Genomic DNA, 12565 nt, shown 5'->3' on the forward strand with positions numbered 1-12565 from the left:
ACAAAAATGGTCATAATGACCAGGATAGGGATGTTGCTGGGTCACTCACATAAAGCCAGATACTGGAGTATGACATCAAGTGGGCTTGAGGAAGCATCACTACAAGAAATGCTAAGGAAGGTGATGAAATTCCAGCTGAGCTGTTTAAGGTTCCTATAGAATGAGGCTGTAAATGTGCTGCATTCAATATGTCAGCAAATTTGGAAAGCTCATCAGCGACCACAGTGCTAGTAAAGGTCAGTTTTTATTCCAATCCGAAAGAAAGGCAATTCCAAAGAATGTTCAACCTGTCATGCCATTGTGCTCATCTCACTTGCTAGCAAGGTAATGCTCAATATCTTTCTAGCTAAGTTTCAACAGTACATGAACAGAGAACTTCTAGATATGCAAACTGGTTTGAGCAACCAGAGATCAAATTGCCAACATTCATTGGATCATAGAGAAAGCAAGGGAATCCCAGAAAAAACATTTCCATGTGCTTCACTGACTATGCTAAAGCCTTTCACTGTGTGGACCACAACAAACTGGAAAATTCTTAAGGAAATGGGAGTACCAGATCACCTTACCTTTCTCCTAACAAGTCTGTGTGTAGGTCAAAAAGCAGCAGTTAGAATCAGACATCGAAAAATTGAAAATTCAAAATTGAGACCCTAGCATGACAAGGTATACATTGTCACTCTGGTTATGTAACCTATATGTAAGATACATCATTCAATATGCTGTTCTGGATAAATCCCAAGCTGGAATCAAGATTGCTGGGAGAAGTATCAACATCCACAGTTATGAAGATGACACTACCCTAATAGCAGAAAGCAAAGAAAAACTAAAGAGCCTCGTGATAAGGAGACGAGATGAAAAAACTAGCTAAAGCTCAACATTCAAAAAACTATTCACAAAAAGATACTCACCATTCATGACATCCAGTCCCACCACTTCATGGCATATGGATGATGGAAAAGTGGAAACAGTGGCAGATTTTATTTTCTTGGGCTCCAAAATCACTATGGACCTTGACTGCAGCCACAAAATTAAAACACACTTGCTCCTTTGAAGGAAGAAAGGCTATGAAAAACCTGCACAGTGTATTAAAAAGTGGAGATTCACTTTGCTACAGAGGTCTGTAGAGCGAAACCTATGGTTTTTCCAGTAATCAACTACAGATATGCGATCTGGGCCACAAGAAATGATGAATGCCAAAGAACTGAGCTTTTGAACTGTGGTGCTTGAGAAGATACTTGAGAATCCCTTATACAACAAGGAGATCAAACCACTCAATCTGAAAGGAAATCAACCTGTGACCCCTGCTGACTCAGCTGAGGCATCTACTGAGGGCCTCCAGGTGGAAAGAACGGATGTGTCCACTGCAAAAAGCCTAACCATGGCAGGTCCAAGCAAACAGTTTGTAGCCCCACCTATGGAGAAGCTCAGAAAGGCTGAAGGCGCTGTGTACCCTGGGTCTCCTGATACATGCGTTGCATTCTCCCCAGCAGCATTGGAGGCCAAGGAAGGGTCATTCTGGTCTCTGGAGGAGGGGGATGGCTCAGGGATCTACTGGGGCCATCACTTACCAAGTAGAACTGGAAAGAACAGAGCAGGCATATGTGGCAGAGAGCTGGTGACTGGGTTTGGGACAAAAGGGAACCAGCTCTCCATGAAGTACCTCACTCAAACTCCCCTGGAGGTGAAGCCCAGTGATAAGTTCATCTGAGATGGGATGAAGAGAGTCTATTTCATTACCCCTTATAATTCCTCTGAATGAGGACGTGGTGGAGTTGGTAGGTCATCACAAACTCTTCCATGGCCTAGATTATCTCCCAGTCACTTTCTTAGGGGCTGTCTCTCCCCAGCTTCAATCATGTAGTTCTGGAGGGAATTGACAATCATGCGTGCTGCTGGGTCAGACCCCAAGAGCATCTAAAGGCAGTCATAGGACCGCATGGTGCTGCCAGGTTGGCTGATCTAGGACTGCACATGTGATCTGAGGTGGGTCATTCAGAGAACACCCTTGAACTCTGATGTCTTCTATCTTTTCTTTCCTTATTGGAGATGCCTTCAGGATATAAAACCCTGGGGTAGGTAGCTTGGACTCCCTCACTAGATGTAGAAGCTTTAGGAAGATAGCTGTCAGCCTAATACCATCAAAGAAGAGGGAATGAAAGAGTGAGGGTGTGAAATAGAAGCTGATGACTTCTCATTTCTTGGGTCCGGTCACTGAGATCTTTGTATTTGCTCTGAGTCTTGTGTCCTGGATTCCCAGAATCATTTCAGAGAGTCTCCCTTTTCCTTGAAGCCAGTTGGAGGTGGGCTCCTCACAACTGTGATTCAGACTTTGTTCTAGATCCTTCCCAATCATTGTACCCCTCCCAGACACAAACGGAGGCACTTCTTTGTTTCAGCACCATTACGAGTGAAACCTTTTATTCTTTACTGAGAATTGGGTGTGCAGACCAACAAATACAGTTCACCAGCATCCTGGGCAGGAGTACCCTAAGTGTGATTTAAAGTTTGCTCGGAGCGCCCTTATTGATTTCTGAACCACACCAAGCATTTATACTGCCTGTGCCAGGCCAATCCTGTCACTTCCTCCATCAAAAACTGAGAAATACAGCCTCAGCAAGACGTCAAACAGGATCAAGGTCTCTCTAGATGTCCTCACTGTGTTCTCTTTAAACGTGGTATAGCAGTGGCCTCTAGAATCTTGGGGGAGTCAGAGACACACACCAGTCAGCCTGAGCCCTTATATTTGACTCCCACAAATATCATAACCTAGCACAATTCTTGATTTTATCTCCCTCTTTTGGTAAGTATCAAGGGAGTTTCTCCTTAGCAGGGGATATGAGAGTTCATCCACAACCAAAAAGGGCCAAGACATGAGGTTTCCATGAGGAAGGGTGTAGGGGAGGGAAGGACTGGGAGTTGGGGATACAGAGGAATGATAAACAACAAAGTCCTGCTGTAGAGCATAAGGAAATATATTAAGTATCCAGTCATAAACCACATGAAAAAGAATAAGAAAAAGAATATATATTTCCATATGTGTATAACTGAGTCACAATGCTGTGCAACAGAACTTAACACAACACTGAACAACAGCCACACTTCAATAAAATTTTAGTAAAGAAAAAGAGTGTCCATAGTTCTCCTCTCTCCCTGTTTCTTTCCTTCTGACTCCTGCTCTTTGTTTTCTCTTCAGAGATGCTGGTTCTCCTCCTGCATCCCCACAATCCATACTTTATTAAACAATTTTATTTTGTATTGGTGGATATCTGATTAACAATATTCTGAGTTTCAGATGGACTGTAAACAGACTCAACCATATGTATCCATGTATCCTGGTCAGCAAAATACCCCTCCCATCCAAGTTGTCATATAATTAAGTGGAGTTCCCTGTGCTACACAGTAATTCGTTGTTGGTTATCCATCTTATACAGAGCTGTGCCCACAACACGTTCTTGAAAACTTAATTTAGGAATTCTGGGAATCCTCCTTTGGCCCGCACTCACCCTCCTTGGACACTCCAGGTTTGGTTGGGTAATGTACTCTGGTTCCCCTTCCCACTGGTCAGTCTGTAGCCCTCATCACCCCGAGTAAGTCCCCAGTGCCCCAGTGCAGAGCATCTTGGGATGTCATTTGCATGGAATCCAGTGCAGTTTTGCCTAGAACCAAGCAACCCTCCATATGGCTCCATGAGTTTACAGTTTTAGAATTCCTGAAATTCCCTCCCTTCCTCAAAGTTTTCTTCGAGCCCATCAGCCAGCTCTGAACTCCCCTAGGGAGCTGACATGAATCCTCCACTCAGTGCCGGGGTTGAGCAGTCACTGTGAACCCTTTATTCTCATTACTATCCAGCCTCCCTTCAGAGGGGTTGGGTAGCCTGACTCACAAAGGGGGCACCCGGCCAGAGCTATGGGAAGATGGATCCGAGAACTAGGGTGACCTTGTAATTTGTCATCCAAACCAGGAAAACTGCAAGAAGGGAAAGGAGACTGTTAATCCCTATGGTGGGACATCACACTGGGACTGTCCCCAGCCATTCTCCTTGTCACATGACTTATTCAGGGACTGCTAGAGCTGACCTTCCATGTTCATCCATCTGAGGGTTCAGATTGAACTGAAGCTCTTTGAACACTGAGGACCTGAGTGTTCCCCTTTCCTTGTGACTCCCAGCATGCCAGCATGGCGTGGTGTCTCCACATTTATTTCAGGATGATCAGTGTCCCAGACGGCCCTTTACTCTCAGGTTGTTCATGTTGTGGGAGGCTCTGGCCCAACCCCAGGGCTCAGCAGCTTCTGGAATAGTGCGAGATGGCCTGAAGAGGGCGCCGTTCTCCCAGCAGCAGCCCAAGTGTTATTTCAAGTTCCTATTTGAGAACCACCCCTCAGGCTTCTCCCCTCACCTTGAAGATGTAGGCTTGAGTTGGGACTGGGTAGTTGATACCATTGATGGTAAGGATAATAGAGGACAGGGTATTGACTGCAAACCATGAAACGTAGTGCTGTTAGAGAGAGAGGGAGAGAGGTTGGCCCTGGGGATCCTTCTTGTGCGTGTAGACTGGGAGTGACCCTGTGGCATGACCCTTCACCACAGAACCCCATGGCCGATGAGCTTCTGAATGTTTTTGACCAGTCTTCTTGGGCCAAGGATCAGTGATATTGCAGTATCCACAAGGGCTTCACAGCCGCCAAAACAAGCAAGGGCTTCACAGCTGCCAGAACAAGCAATAACCTTTCTTTCCATGGAGATGCTGAGAGACAGTGTGACAAAGCAGGCATCAAGGTCACTCTAAGTCTCCCCAGAGGTGCCCCCTTCCTGACTGTCTCCTAAACAGCCTTTTGTCTCTTGCCCTCTTTCTCTTTGCTCCCGACATGGCACCTTCCTTGACATTCTTGAATGCAGTGCTTGAATACACCAGGCTCTTTTGAACCTTGACTCAAGCTGGTTTTCCTTCCTAGAGGAGCCACCTCCACTTTGACTAGCAAATTTCTTCTCATCTTCCAGATTCCAGCTTAATTGTCATGGTTTCAGGGAAGTCTTTCCCCCAGTGTTGATCAGTCTCCTTCCTTGATAGTCTCTGTAAACACTTCCTCATGTCTAGCATGTACCAAAGTCACAATTAATTATGTGTGTGTCTCATTTCCTGTGCACCTGCCTTCTTAGACTGAGGGAAAGTTTCATTCTCATTGCCTCCTTAAAGTGTCTGGCACACAGTGGATGCCCAAGGCTTGTCTGTTTGGCTTGTGAATGAAGGCTGTGAGAATAATGAATGAGAAATACCCAGAGAGCCGTATCTGGTGGGGAACAAATAATGGGTCAGTCGCAGAATGCAGATGGAGATTCGCGGGGGCAGTAGACTGTCATAATGGTGGGAGACAGGGGCTCCTCTGGGAGAGGGTTTCTGCTAGCACTGCTCCTACAACCAGCTCAGACCCTCAGTCCCTGGCCTGAAAATATATGACAAGCCCACAGACACTCCAAAGAACGGGTCAGCTTTTGTCTGAGGGTATCACACAGAATCCTATCAATTATGCCTCTTGTCCTCAATTCACTCCTGGATCCTACCTTCCTGATTCTCTGTTATAGCCCCTGCCCCACTGTGTGCCCATGAACTTGGGGTGTCTTTTTTATTAGTTGCTTTTATGTCTTAAGACTTCAGCAAATTTCTCTACCCTGCTCAGTAGTTGCTCCCTTAGGAAACCAGTCTCCCCGTTTGCTCAGGACTTTCCCTGTTTTTAAAATGACATTTATCTGTACTAAGAACTTCCTGTGTCCCAGGTAGCCCTGGACAGTTGGTCATCTTATGCTTCTGTTCACCACACTGTAGAGTCCTCTAACCATACTCCATGCCTCACAGGGAAGTGGGTGCAATTCTCTCCCATCTGCACAAACTTCTCCAGACCCTTTTAGTACCCTGGTCAGAAGTCCTGGGGATTATGAACCCATGGGTTGTTTGCATATCTGTCTGCTTGTGTGTTTGTTTGTATATGTGTTTGTTTTTGTCTCTGTGAGTGCTTGTGTGTCTCTGACTAGCTATGCATGTTTATCTGTGTCTCTGTGCATGTTTATAGGTGTCTGCTTGTGTGTTTGCATGTGTCTGTGTGTCTGTCTGTGTTGTTGTGAGTGGTGTATATTTTTGTGTGATTCTGTGTCTGAGAATGTATTTGCGTGTGTCTGCCTGTGCCCATGTACAGTAGCAAGAGCATCACTTGGGCTGACCCTCAGAGGGAGAGGCTTACAGGTCCATATGTACATTCCAGTTGCCTGTGTGGATCAATGGTACCCAGTTGAGCACTCCCTGGTTGTAGAATTTATCCACCCCACCAAACATCACCACACTGTGTTTCACCCTGCATGTGTAGAGAGCAGAGAAGAGGGAGGGGGAATCCTTGGAGGACAGTAACAACAGCACTGTCTGAGAGCCGTGCTAGTCCACCCATCCAGGCCCTAATAAGGTCCCTATATAGAGTTGCAGAAATCGAGGTAGGAGCAATTGAGATTCAGACTGAGGTCGGTTACTGGCTAATGAGTGGCACAGAGGAGGTTAGAAGCTGAGTCACCTGATCCACCCACTATATCTTCTGAAGATACCCTACTTCCTGTGCCCTGAATGCTCAGAACCACTCAGAGGACACGGTGCTGAAGCATATTGGCTTTCTCCTTGTCCACCTTGTCATTTTTCAGGAAAATAAAGCCTGCAAGTTCTAAGGATGCGGGTTAAGGTCATCCAGAATTGGTTACACTGGCCTGTGACCTCTACTCTCCAAAGGGCCCCACACTCAGAAGGAACCCCATCTCTGCTTTCCCTGTCTTGAAATGCCTAATATTTCTTGAACAAGGGGGTCCCACACTTTTGTGTCCCACACTTTCATTTTTCACTGGCTCCTACAAATTGGGTAGCTGGACCTGGGCTCCAAGTGAAATGATAATGAGGAAGGGAAGATAGCCACCATCCTTCCCCTTCCTTCCTTATCAAATTCATAAGCAAATCCTAATGCCTTGTCCTTCAACTTGTTTCCTGTTGCCTTCCATTAGGCTTTCTCCTCACTCACCCCCCTAGACCAAGTTAGTGGTCTTGAGCCCAGGATCTGGGTTGTGTTCCAATAAAATTTATTTATAAAAGCCAGGGGGTGATGTCAGGTAGGGCCCTGGGACCATAGTTTTGGTGGGTTAGATTATCTCTCAGGATAATTCTTTACCAAATTTTCTATAATTTTCTTGCAACTGAAAGCATCTTACAACTAATTTGGAGAAAGAGATTGTCCATCTCAGACTTACTTGCTCAAGTAGAAGGCAAAAACAGACTCAGAAATGGCACCTTGATTCTTCAGCTTGTCAAAGATGGAGATGGCTCCAGTGAAGGATATGTTGGGGTAGTTCAAACCCAAGATGCCATCAAAAGGCATCTCAAACCAGGAATCCATGAAGGTTAGACGGAACAGATGGTCAGTACTTACAAGGTCCACAATGAGTGGGAGAGAAGAGTTTCCCACTTATAGATACATGAAGTGGGGCTAGGACTGGGATGGGGTCCACTGCATTAAGATCCTCAGAGAAGAATTGAGGCTGGGCTCTTTCTTCAGTGGCCCACAGACGGTTAGACCAACCTGGGAGGGGAATTTGGGTTCCATTTGAGAGATGCTGTGAATTTTAAAACATCTGCTCCTCTGAAAAATTCTCCATTTGCCATCAAGGATGGGGCTGGATCCCATGATCTTAGTTTTTTAATATGTAATTTTTAGCTGGCTGAATGTGTCCAAATGTTAATAGGCAACATCTAATTTGTCACTGTGATAGACTGCTAGGGCACCAACTCAAAAGATTCTGAGCTCTGAGAAAGGAAAATAATCACCAATATTTATGCTATTTTTGTTTCTATTATGCATAGGTTATGTAATTACAAACAGTTCCAGGAAAACAAGCTAGACTATCCCTTCTGAGGATGAGGAGAGTGATGGGGAACAGCTATAGTACAGATGAAGGCTCACTCACTGGCCTGCAGCTCACCTCCTGCTGTGGAGGTCTGGTTTCTAATAGATCCAGGACTGGTACTTGTCCTGACCCACTGTGCTGGTATTGTGGACTCCTGCTCTAAACCCAATAGTGAGACATTCTCTAAGACAGACCACCCTGCTTCTTTCCAGTTTCTGAACAAATAACAGCATTCAAATCGGGAGAGGAGCAGTGATTAATCTTAAAGGAGAACAACCAAGTGCAACATATGACTACATTCTCTCAATAAACTGTGAAAAGACATCTGCTTTTTGAGCATCAGCAAAATTTGTACATGGACTGGATATTAGATGTTTATTTTATTAGGGACAAAAGAGCATTTTTTTTCACATTGTATCATTTGACCCCAATAATCATTATGTATATTTTGTGAAATGTTCATCTCGTCCATAAAACACTTCAGGAAAAATGAATAAGGAGTAAAAGAGAGAATGAAATGAGGGTCTGTCTTGATTTAAAAACAGATCTGCACAGCAGATATGGATTGAATTGTGTCCACCCTTGACTCCAATGTGATGGTATTAAGAAGTAGGGTTTTTGGGAGGTGAGCAAGTTGACATAGAGTTTGATGGTGGTCCCCCATGATGGGATTATCCTTTCCCTCCTTTTCTCTCTTATTCTCCCTCTTCCTACTTCTCTTTCCCCACCACAAATGAGAACATAGCAAGAAGAAAAAGACCTGATGCCAGTCAAGAATGTCTTCAACAGGAACTCAATTGTCCACCACCTTGATATTGCATAGTCTCCGGTCTATGACAACCTGTGGGACTAAGAGGTTAGTTTTGTAGTTATTGATGCCGAATGATGAAATATATGGTTCATGACCATCTTCTTTCTTATATTTGCTATAAATAGTTTTGTAGTAAGAAGTTTATAGAATGAAGTTTCTGTCTTAGTGATACCCTGAGGGGCCCAAGATAGCAGATTCAGGCAGGTCCCCGATGAGTGAGTGGTTGGAGGACCATATGCTCCTTCCTCCAACTCTTCTGTTGTCATCTGAAAACCATCCCCCCCCCCCCCCCCCCATACCGGACAAGCTTACCTCTAACACTATCTGCATCTCCACTTCCCTGTTAAGCTAGAGTCATCTAGTTGGAGATCTTGATGACTCAGGACAGGGTCTGAAAAGAGAAAGAATGCATACATTTTTAGAAACAACGATCTGGGCAGACCCCTCCTTGGCTTTCCCTTCTTTATTGCCATCTGCAGGTGAGGGATAGGGCCTGGCTAGTGAGGAAGGCACAAGTGAGACTGCATGGATATTTGCAAGAGAAGGGAGGAGGAATTCACAACCCATTAACCAGGAGGTGGGCAGTTTGCACAGGACGCTGGAGGGAAGGAAGAAGCACTGGGAAAAGAATAGTGCCTACCTGAGGGCCAGATGTACCTGAGTCTTCCTGTTAAACTTGGAGGTCACATACTTCCTGCTTCAATTTCTGCTCCAGATATGAAGAGGATAGAGCTGTACTCACTGCTAATAAGTCATGAGATGAGGGACAGCCTCCCTCAGGAGCCCTTGGATTCCACTCTAACTGTAGGTATCATCCCAAGGCAGAGAGCAAATGGCAGTTCATTCAAAAGATGACCTACTTTAAATAGTATTTAAAATACTACAAAATTTGTCTAAGAGTCCTGGCATATCTTGTTCCCAGAGTTTTTTAGGAGAGATGATTCATTGGCCTAATTTGGGTCCTGCTGTGGATTTTACAAGCTTCCCCATTGGTATCTTTTTACTTATAACTACCTGATCTCATCCCACAGAACCCGAATGATGGTAAGTTCCAGGGAGCAAGGCCTCTAAGGTCCTAGGTGTCACAGCAGCTGTGTGCCAAGTGGTCTACCACTCCCAGTCCTAAGCCCAGGACCCATGAATATCACCAGACAGTTACAGCCTCCTGACCACCAGAGGTAGCCTCAGCATCCTCAGCAACACCCACCTCTGAGCCACTTGTCCACTGATTGGCACTGAGCTTCAGTCTGGAACAAGTGCTCTGGAGCAAGTCCAGTCTCCCTCATCCAAGAGATGGGAAACTGAACCCTGGGGTGTATGACTCACCTTAAGGCTTCAGATAACTTAGTGAAGAGTTGGGACCCAGGAACTCTGGTTCCCAGGCTAGGAGACTTCCAGGAAGGGAAAGATGAGAGAAAGCTCAACTGCATCCACTGCTGGGTAGCTCTCAGATGTCTGCAAGCACCAGGGTGGAAGTTCCTTTCCCTTTGCCCCTCAAGTCTGGTTCTGATTTTATCAGCATATCTGCCTCCATGTAGAAGCAGGAAAGCAATATTTCGGGCTGTTTCTTCTGGGTTGACAGTGGAAGGATAGCCTTTTATTAAACTTTGTTACCTTGGTCCTTAGCTTTGTAGTAGAGCTTGAAGTCAGGCAGATTGTTTCCTCCAGTTCCATTCTTCTTTCTCAAGATTGCTTTGGCTATTCGAGGTTTTTTGTATTTCCATACAAATTGTGAAATTATGTGTTCTAGTTCTGTGAAAAATAACATTAGTAGCTTGATAGGGATTGCATTGAATGTAAAGGTTGCTTTGGATACTATACTCATTTCCACTATATTGATTCTTCTGATCCATGAACATGGCATATTTCTCCATCTATTAGTGTCCTCTTTGATTTCTTTCACCAGTGTATTACAGTTTTCTATATATAAGTCTTTTGTTTCTTTAGGTAGATATATTCCTATGTATTTTGTTCTTTTCATTGCAATGGTGAATGGAATTGTTTTCTTAATTTCTTTTCTATTTTCTCATTATTAGTGTATAGGAATGCAAGGGACTTCTCTGTGTTGATTTACATCCTCCAACTTTACTATATTCATTCATTAGCTCTAATAATTTTCAGGTGGAATCTTTAGGATTTTCTATGTAGAGGATCATGTCATCTGCAAACAGTGAGAGTATTACTTCTTCTTTTCCAGTCTGGATTCCTTTTATTTCTTTTTCTGCTCTGATTGCTATGGCCAAAACTTCCAAAACTATGTTGAATAGTAATGATGAGAGTGGGCACCCTTGTCTTATTCCTGACTTTAGGGGAAATGCTTTCAATGTTTTACCATTGAGGATCATGTTACTGTGGGTTTGTCATATAAAGCTTTTATTATGTTGAGGTATGTTCCTGCTCTTCCTGATTTCTGGAGGGTTTTATCATAAATGGATGTTGAATTTTTTTAAAGGCCTTCTCTGCATCTATTGAGATAATCATATGGTTCTTATTTTTCAATTTGTTAATGTGATAAATTATGTTGATTGATTTGTGGATATTGATGACTCCCTGTATTCCTGGGATAAAGGCCACTTGGTCATGATGTATGATCTTTTAAAATGTTGTTGGATTTTCTTTGCTAGAATTTTTTTAAGGTTTTTGTGTCTATGTTTATCAGTGATATTGGCCTATATGTGGCATCTTTGTCTGGTTTTGGTATTAGGGCGATGGTGGCCTCATAGAATGAGTTTGGCAGTTTGTCTTTGTCTCCAATTTTCTGGAAGAGTTTGAGTAGCATAGGTGTTAACTCTTCTCTAAATTTTGGTTGAATTCAGCTGTGAAGCCATCTGGTCCTGGGCTTTTGTTTGATGGAAGATTTCTGATCACAATTTCAATTTCTGTGCTTGTGATGGGTCTGTTAAGATTTCCTATTTCTTCCTGGTTCAGTTTTGGAAACTTTATTTTTCTAAGAATTTGTCCATTTCTTCCCTGTTGTCCATTTTATTGACATATAGTTGCTGATAGTAGTCTCTTATGATCCTTTGTATTTCTGCGTTATCTGTTGTGATCTCTCCATTTTCATTTCTGATTTTGTTGACTTGACTCTTCTCCCTTTGTTTCTTGATGAGTCTGGCTAATGGTTTTTCAATTTTATTTATCCTCTCAAAGAACCAGCTGTTGGCTTTGTTTATTTTTCTTATGGTCTCCTTTATTTCTTTTAAATTTATTTATGCCCTAATTTTTAAGTTTTCTTTCCTTCTACTAACCCTAGGGTTCTTCATTTCTTCCTTTTCTAGTTGTGTTAGGTGCAAAGTTAGGTTATTTATTTGACTTTTTTTTCCTGTTTCTTGAGGTAAGCCTGTATTGCTATGAACCTGCCCCTTAACACTGCTTTTACAGTGTCCCATAGTTTTGGGGTGGTTATGTTTTCATTTTTATTCATTTCTGGTGTTCTTTGGAAGGAATGATGCTAAAGCTGAAACTCCAGGACTTTGTCCACCTCATGCGAAGAGTTGACTCTGATGCTGGGAGGGATTGGGGGCATGAGGAAAAGGGGACGACAGAGGATGAGATGGCTGGATGGCATCACTGACTCAATGGACGTGAGTTTGATTGAACTCCAGGAGATGGTGATGGACAGGGAGGCCTGGCGTGCTGTGATTCATGAGGTTGCAAAGAGTCAGACACGACTGAGTGACTGGACTGAACTGAACTGAATGCATATTTTGATTTCCTTTTTATTTATTCCGTGAATTGTTGGTTATTCAGCAGCATGCTGTTCACCCTCCATATGTTGGAATTTTAATAGTTTTTCTCCTGTAGTTGACATCTAATTTTACTGCATT

The 12565-nt window shown here is 43.6% G+C and overlaps 1 pseudogene; it reads right to left on the reverse strand.

Moving 5' to 3' along the window:
- Positions 1–2548: 2548 nt before the first annotated feature.
- Positions 2549–7479, reverse strand: LOC132659116 (pregnancy-associated glycoprotein 1-like; annotated as a pseudogene).
- Positions 7480–12565: the final 5086 nt, after the last annotated feature.

The sequence above is a fragment of the Ovis aries genome, unplaced genomic scaffold, assembly GCF_016772045.2.
Source record: "Ovis aries strain OAR_USU_Benz2616 breed Rambouillet unplaced genomic scaffold, ARS-UI_Ramb_v3.0 scaffold_87, whole genome shotgun sequence".
Lineage (NCBI taxonomy): Eukaryota > Metazoa > Chordata > Mammalia > Artiodactyla > Bovidae > Ovis > Ovis aries.